Source organism: Mus pahari, chromosome 9 (assembly GCF_900095145.1).
Source record: "Mus pahari chromosome 9, PAHARI_EIJ_v1.1, whole genome shotgun sequence".
Lineage (NCBI taxonomy): Eukaryota > Metazoa > Chordata > Mammalia > Rodentia > Muridae > Mus > Mus pahari.
The window spans coordinates 14752858-14761641 of record NC_034598.1 but is presented as its reverse complement, the minus strand read 5'-3'; positions in this window follow the sequence as shown (position 1 = coordinate 14761641).

Below are 8784 nucleotides of genomic sequence, written 5' to 3'. Positions count from 1 at the left end.
CCTCTACACAATTGTGAACTAACTTCCATACCGGTAGAACCCTTTTTGTGAGAATCCCCTGTTCCTCTGCAAACTTCAAATCTTTTCCTAACTTCTCCCAGCTCGGTCTGGTAAGGTGACCAGAGACTGGGAACCATGGGGCCACCTGATCTACTGCTTNCAGAAAATTTTCTAGGGTTTCCCTTTTCAGCCCAATTCCTGTCACTTTTAGGAGGTCTTTCAAGGCCTGATAAACAGAATGTCATGATGGTGTGTTTCCCATAGTGCTTGGTATAACTTTAATTGTCTCACTCCGAGAACCTCAATAGTCCCTAATCCGAGAACTTAATAGCCTCTAACTGAGAACTTGAATTGTCTCTAACTGAGAAATTGAATCATCTCTAACCTAGAACTTAATATTCTCCCAGGTAAGTGGGACCTTTCCAGCCAGCTACCCTGACTGCTGAGAGTTCTGGACTTGTCACTTCCCCGTACGAGCCATCATTTGTTGCTACCATCTCTTACCAGCAGAAAAGAAGCATCAAAACCGATGTCCTTCTCAAAGCAGTTTATTCAGGAACATAACTATGTGCACTAAAAAGATCCCCCGACCTCTCTTGGCCATGCCCTTTTATACCCTCTAGTCCACTCCCCATCACCCTATTCCACGTAGGCATAGTTCATTGGCACAGGACTACATTCGTCATATCATCTGATCTTTTGTTGTGGTGCATCTGTGCAGTGCAGTTTAATGGATGTGGCTATCTTGAGGGATATGAGGAAGTCAGCTGTCAGCCATTAGACTAGGTGGCAGTCCAGGGCGCCATCTTGGGGCAGCAGCCAAACCTGCTCCTCACAAATTGAGAGAGTTTAATTGGGGGTGGCCTAGATGTTCAGCTTGGAAAACAAGGATCAACAGGATTAAGGCACCAGGCTGCATCTCAAACAAGAAAGGAAAGAGTCTTTATCAGGTGGCATTTGTCTAGAGCTCTGTAGTTTTGCACAAGTCACTGAGTATGGCATTTTTAATGACACTTCTTACTTATATGAGATGCAAATGAATAGTTGGATGCTACACAGATATATTACAAATGTCTTTCTTACTTTGCACTCTATAATATTGTTTTATCTATGACACTAGATAAATTGTTTAAGATAAATTGTTTAAGACTTACTAATATTTTAAGATTAGGCTTATTACCTTAGAAGATAGTTCTTAAAAGTTAGTCTATGAGTCACACCATGTAGGTTGTTACATATAATCCTTACCAGAATATCTGTACTTTGTTTAGAAAATAAGTTTTCACCCGGGGATCCATCCCATATACAACCACCAAACCCAGACATTATTGCATATGCAAAAAAGATTTTGCTGACAGGACCCTGATTATAACTATCTCTTGTGAGGCTATGCCAGTGCCTGACAAATACAGAAGTGAATGCTCACAGTCATCTATTGGATGGAAAGCAGGGCTCCTAATGAAGGAGCTAGATAAAATACCCAAGGAGCTAAAGGGGTGTGCAACCCTATAGGAGGAACAACAATATGAACTAACTAGTACACCCCCCCCCCCTGAGCTGTGTCTCTAGTTTCATATGTAGCAGAGGATGGTCTAGTCAGCCATGAATGGGAGGAGAGGCCCTTGGTCTTGAGAAAATCATATCCCCCAGGACAGGGGAATGCCAGGGAAGTAGGAGTGGGTGGGTTGAGGAGAAGGGCAGGGGGAGGGTATAGGGGACTTTTAGGATAGCATTTGAAATGTAAATGAAGAAAATATCTAATAAAAAAGAAAAAAGAAAATAAGTTTTCAATTTTTATACTTTTAAGAATAATGATTTTTCTCAATACTTAAAATATATTATCAGATTGTATAGAATGTAAAGTCCAGAATTACATTTTAATGTGTAACAGAACTATAATGAAGGAATATTAATACTATGGCTTTACTTCCAGATTTTTCCTTCCAGTAAATCCTGCTAATAAACTTAACAAAGTAAGGCAACTTGGTTCCTAAAATTAGCTACATTATTCTCTGTAAAAGAAACTCATTTTCACAGGGACATAATATTCTTGCTTTAAGCAATGCATAGTTATATTGACTTTGTTGATTTGGATATTCTCTGACTCTTACTTATTTTGGATTAGTGCCAAGAGCTATCCAGGGGAGGATAAAACTAGCAGGTAATCTTCCTGAGATGGTGTCACCATGGACTGTAAATCATGATGAATGAACCCTTTTCAGGCAAATCCAAAAAAGACTACATTTTAGGAAGTACTCCTACATTTAATACTTTTAGGCAGATTTCTGCAGGTAAATGAAGATGTTCTGACTTGTAGTGATGCTATATAGACAAATAGATGATTTCTTATCCTGTAACAATTGCTACAATTATACTAATCATTATTATTATGCTCTTTATAATAGGACTTATATTAAAGATCTTTCTGATATGAAAACTGCAATTAGAACTCTGCCAGTCTTCAAGTGTTACAAGTCAGTTGTTTCTGAGATATAAAGAAGGGATTTTCAACTTAGGGGCATATTCCTTAGGCTGTAAAACGATTAACCAGAGGTCACAAAAGGGAATTAAATTCATTGTAGGTATAAAGACAGAAGATAAAATATTAACTGGGTTTATCTATATAAAACTTCAATCCTAACAAGAATTAAGTGTTTTAAGTCTCAATGAACCTGCAGAGCTAATGACAAAAAATAAATGTCTAGTAAGATAACTACTCCTTTTGAAAACACATGTAAACATCTCTGCTTCAAACTTCTTATTCAATTGATGATTTGAATTAATGTTTGAACTTTTAGTGAGCTTTTGTTAAAAAAAAAAAAAAAAGGCTTGGAAAATCCATATGATCTATTCCCTTAGAAAAAGTACTAAAACAACTAGTAACAATTGCATGATATTACAGCAGAAAAGAGCAAGATTAGGAGGAGGAAGGAGAATGACAGAAGATTAGAGGAACTTAGAAATTATAAAAGCAATTTAGAAATAGGAGAGGAGCAAAAAGTCCCTTCCGGTCAGCACCAGTACCAGATCACTTTGGGCACAGAATCGGCACACACACCCACAGTCCCCAGAGGACTCTCCCTGCAATCTTAGGATCACTGGTGAGTGGAACACAACATCAGTTCCAATCCAATTGTGACAGGCCTGTGACAGCAGGAACAAGGACACCAGAGCCCTTCCTGACCAGAGGCTCAGGTTTCTTCTGATCAGTTCTGGTTTACCTTGGTTTTGAACAGACTAGACAGCTCTACGGTCCTCAAAGGAGACACCAATTCCAGGCACTATAACACGCCCAGGATTGTAGGATAACAGAATCCCAGAATAACAGGAGCTGGGTCACACCAGTATTTCAGGGTCTCAGAGGAGCTTGACTGCCAAGAACTCTGGCACACCCAGAACCTCAGGTTCACAGGAGCCCACAATCAAAGTATCACAGAGAAAGCTGGACTCTGAGGAGTTGTGAATCAACTGGGATTATAGGAAGGACAGGCTCCAATCAGATATCAATATATCTGAGGGCAGCAAGCACTTGAGACAATCAGATGGCAGGAGGCAAGCGTAAGAACAGAAGCAACAGAAACCAAGGTTACTTGGCATCAACAGAACCAAACTCTCCCACCATAGCAAGTTCTGGATACACCATCACACCAGAAAAGCAAGACATGGATCTAAAGTCACTACTCATGATGATGATGGAGGACTTTAAGAACTAAATACAGGAAAACACAGGTAAACAGCTAGAAGCCCCTAGAGAGTAAAACACAAAAAAACCACTAGAGAGTTACAGGAAAACACTGCCAAATAGGTGATAGAATTGAACAAAACCATCGAGGATCTAAAAATGAAAGTAGAAAAAATAAAGGAAACACAAAGGGAGACAACTATGGTGATAGAAAACCTAGGAAAGAAATCAGGAACCATAGATGTGAGCATCAACAACAGAATACAAGAGATGCAAGAGGGAATCTCAGGTGCAGAAGACTTCACAGAAAACATGGACACAACAATCAAAGAAAATGCAAAATACAAAAATATTCTAACTCAAAATATCCAGGAAATCCACAACACAATGAGAAGACCAAACCTACAGAAAATAGGAGTAGATGAGAATGAAGAATTTCAATTTAAAGGGTCAGTAAATATCTTCAACAAAATTATAGAAGAAAACTTCCCGAACCTAAAGAAAGAGATGCACATGAACATATAAGAAACCTACTGAACACCATATAGACTGGACCAGAAAAGAAATTCCTCCTGACACATAATAATCAGAAGAAAAAATGAACTAAATGAAGAAAGATTATTAAAAGCAGTAGGGGAAAATGATCAGGTAACATTTAAAGGCAGACCTATTTGAATTACACCAGACTTCTCAACAGACACTATGAGAGCCAAAAGAGACTGGACACATGTTATATAGACCCTAAGAGAAGACAAATATCAGCCCAGGCTACTACCCAGCTCAATTCTCAATTACCATAGATGGAGAAACCAAAGTATTCCATGACAAAACCAAATTCACACAATATATTTCCACAAATCCAGCCCTTCAAAGGATAATAATGGGAAAACACCAATACAAGGACAAAAACTACACCCTAAAAAAAGCAAGAAAGTAATCCTTCAAAATACCTAAAAGAAGACAGCGACAAGAAGAGACTCCCAACTCTAAAACAGGATCCAACATTATGCTGCTTAAAGTAAACCCACCTCAGGGAAAAAGGCAGACACTACCTCAGAGTGAAAGACAGGAAAACAATTTTCCAAGCAAACAGTCTGAAGAAAGAAGCTGGAGTAGCCATTCTAATATTGAATAAATTCGACTTCCAGACCAAAGTTATCAAAAAAGACAAGGAGGGGCACTTCATACTCATCAAAGGTAAAATATTCCAAGATTAACTCTCAATTCTGAATATCTATGCTCAAAATACAAGGGAAGCCACATTCATTAAAGAAATTTTAGTAAAACTCATAGCACACATTGCACCTCACACAATAATAGTGGGAAACTTCAACACCCCACAGTCACCAATGGACAGATCCTGGAAACAGAAAGTAAACAAAGACACAGTGAAATTAACAGAAGTTATGGAACAAATGGATTTAACAGATATTTACAGAACATTTTATTCTCAAACAAAAGGATATAACTTCTTCTCAGCACCTTCTCCAAAACTGACCATATAATTGGTCACAAAACAGGCCTCAAAAGATACAAAAAATATTGAAATTGTCCTGTGCATCCTATCAGATCACCATGGACTGATGCTGATCTTTAATAACAACATAAATAATACAAAGCCAACATTCACAAGGAAGCTGAACAACACTCTGATCAATGATACCTTGGTCAACGAAGAAATAAAGAAAGAAATTAAAGACTTTTTAGAGTTTAATAAAAATGAAGCCACAACATACCCAAACTTATGGGACACAATGAAATCAGACCTAAGAGGAAAACTCATAGCTCTGAGTGACTCCAAAAAGAAACTAGAGAGAGCATACACTAGCAGCTTGATAGAACACCTAAAAGCTCTAGAACAAAAGGAAGCAAATTCACCCAAGAGGAGTAGATGGCAGAAAATATTCAAACTAAGGTCTGAAATCAATCCAGTGGAAACAAAAAGAACTATTCAAAGAATCAACCAAACCAGGAGCTGGTTAGCGGGCAGAGGGACAGCATACAAATTAAGAAAATCAGAAATGAAAAGGGAGACATAACAACAGATCCTGAGGAAATCCAAAACATTATCAGATCTTTCTACAAAATGCTATATTCAACAAAACTGGAAAACCTGGATGAAATGGACAAATTTCTAGTCAGATACCAGGTACCAAAGTTAAATCAGGATCAGATTAATGATCTAAACAGTACCATTTCCTCTAAAGTAACAGAAGCAGTCATCAATAGTCTCCCAAGCAAAAAAATCCCAGAACCAGAAGGGTTTAGTGCAGAGTTCTATGAGACCTTCAAAGAAGACTTAATTCAAGTTCTTCTCAAAGTATTCCACAGAACAGAAACAGAAGGTACTCTACCCAATTCCTTTTATGAAGCCACAATACTCTGTTACATAAACCACATAAAGACTCAAAAAAGATAGAGAACTTCAGACCAATTTCCCTTATGAATATCAATGCAAAAATACACAATAAATTCTCTCTAAATGAATCCAAGAACACATCAAAAACAACCATTCATTATGACCCATAGGTTTCATTCCAGGGATTTAGGGATGGTTTAATATACAGAAATCCATCAATGTAATCCACTATATAAACAAACTCAAAGACAAAAGCCACGTGATCATCTCAGGTGCTGAGAAAGCACCTGACAAAATCCAACACCCATTCATGATAAAGTCTTGGAAAGATCAGGAATTCAAGGCCTATACCTAAACATAATAAAATCGATATACGGCAAACCAGTAGCTAGCATCAAAGTAAATGGAGTGAAGCTGGAAACAATCCCACTAAAATCAGGGACTAGANCAGACCTAAGAGGAAAACTCATAGCTCTGAGTGACTCCAAAAAGAAACTAGAGAGAGCATACACTAGCAGCTTGATAGAACACCTAAAAGCTCTAGAACAAAAGGAAGCAAATTCACCCAAGAGGAGTAGATGGCAGAAAATATTCAAACTAAGGTCTGAAATCAATCCAGTGGAAACAAAAAGAACTATTCAAAGAATCAACCAAACCAGGAGCTGGTTAGCGGGCAGAGGGACAGCATACAAATTAAGAAAATCAGAAATGAAAAGGGAGACATAACAACAGATCCTGAGGAAATCCAAAACATTATCAGATCTTTCTACAAAATGCTATATTCAACAAAACTGGAAAACCTGGATGAAATGGACAAATTTCTAGTCAGATACCAGGTACCAAAGTTAAATCAGGATCAGATTAATGATCTAAACAGTACCATTTCCTCTAAAGTAACAGAAGCAGTCATCAATAGTCTCCCAAGCAAAAAAATCCCAGAACCAGAAGGGTTTAGTGCAGAGTTCTATGAGACCTTCAAAGAAGACTTAATTCAAGTTCTTCTCAAAGTATTCCACAGAACAGAAACAGAAGGTACTCTACCCAATTCCTTTTATGAAGCCACAATACTCTGTTACATAAACCACATAAAGACTCAAAAAAGATAGAGAACTTCAGACCAATTTCCCTTATGAATATCAATGCAAAAATACACAATAAATTCTCTCTAAATGAATCCAAGAACACATCAAAAACAACCATTCATTATGACCCATAGGTTTCATTCCAGGGATTTAGGGATGGTTTAATATACAGAAATCCATCAATGTAATCCACTATATAAACAAACTCAAAGACAAAAGCCACGTGATCATCTCAGGTGCTGAGAAAGCACCTGACAAAATCCAACACCCATTCATGATAAAGTCTTGGAAAGATCAGGAATTCAAGGCCTATACCTAAACATAATAAAATCGATATACGGCAAACCAGTAGCTAGCATCAAAGTAAATGGAGTGAAGCTGGAAACAATCCCACTAAAATCAGGGACTAGAAAAGGCTGCCCACTTTCTNCCTACCTATTCAATATAGTACTCAAAGTCCTAGCCAGAGCAATTAGACAACAAAAGGAAGTCATGGGGATACAAATTGGAAAGGAAGAAATCAAAATATCACTGTTTGCAGATGATATGATAGTATATATAAGTCACCCTAAAAATTCCACCAGAGAACTTCTAAACCTGATAAAAAGCTTCAGTGAAGTAGCTGGATATAAAATTAATTCAAACAAATCAATGGCCTTTCTCTATACAAAGGATAAACAGGCTGGGAAAGAAATTAGGGAAACAAAACCATTCACAATAACCATAAATAATATAATATACCTTTGTGTGACTCTAACTAAGGAAGTGAAAGATCTCTATGATAAGAACTTCAAGTCTCTGAAGAAAGAAGTCAAAGAATATCTCAGAAGATGGAAAGATCTCCCATGCTCATGGATTGGCAGGATCAAAATACTAAAATTGGTGATCTTGCAGAAAGCAATCTACAGATTCAGTGCAATCCCAATCAAAATTCCAACTCAATTCTTCATCGAATTAGAAAGGACAATTTTCAAATTAATCTGTAATAACAAAAAAACCTAGGATAGCAAAAACCATTCTCAACAATAAAAGAACCTCTGGTGGAATCACCATGCCTGACCTTAAGCTGTACTACAATACAGAGCAATTGTGATAAAAACTGCATAGTACTGGTATAGTGACAGACAGGTACACCAATGGAATAGAATTGAAGACCCAGAAATGAACCATACACCTATGGTCCCTTGATCTTTGACAAGGGAGCTAAAACCATCCAGTGAAAAATAAGACAGCATTTTCAACAAATGGTGCTGGCACAACTGGCAGTTATCATGTAGAAGAATGCAAATTGATCCATTATTTTTTTAAATTATTTTATTAGATATTTTCTTCATTTACATTTCAAATGCTATCCTGAATGTTCCCTATACCTTCCCTGCACCCTGCTCCCCTCACCACCCACTCCCACTTCTTGGCCCTGGTGTTCCCCTATATGGGGCATATAAAGTTTGCAAGACCAAGTGGCCTCTCTTCCCAACAGTGGCTGACTTGGCCTTCTTCTGCTATATATGCTGCTAGAGACACGAGCTCTGGGGGTACTGATTAGTTCATATTGTTGTTTCACCTATAGGGTTGCAGACCCCTTCAGTTCCTTGGGTAATTTCTCTAGCTCCTCCATTGGGGTCTCTTTGTTCTAACCTATAGATGACTGTGGGCATCCA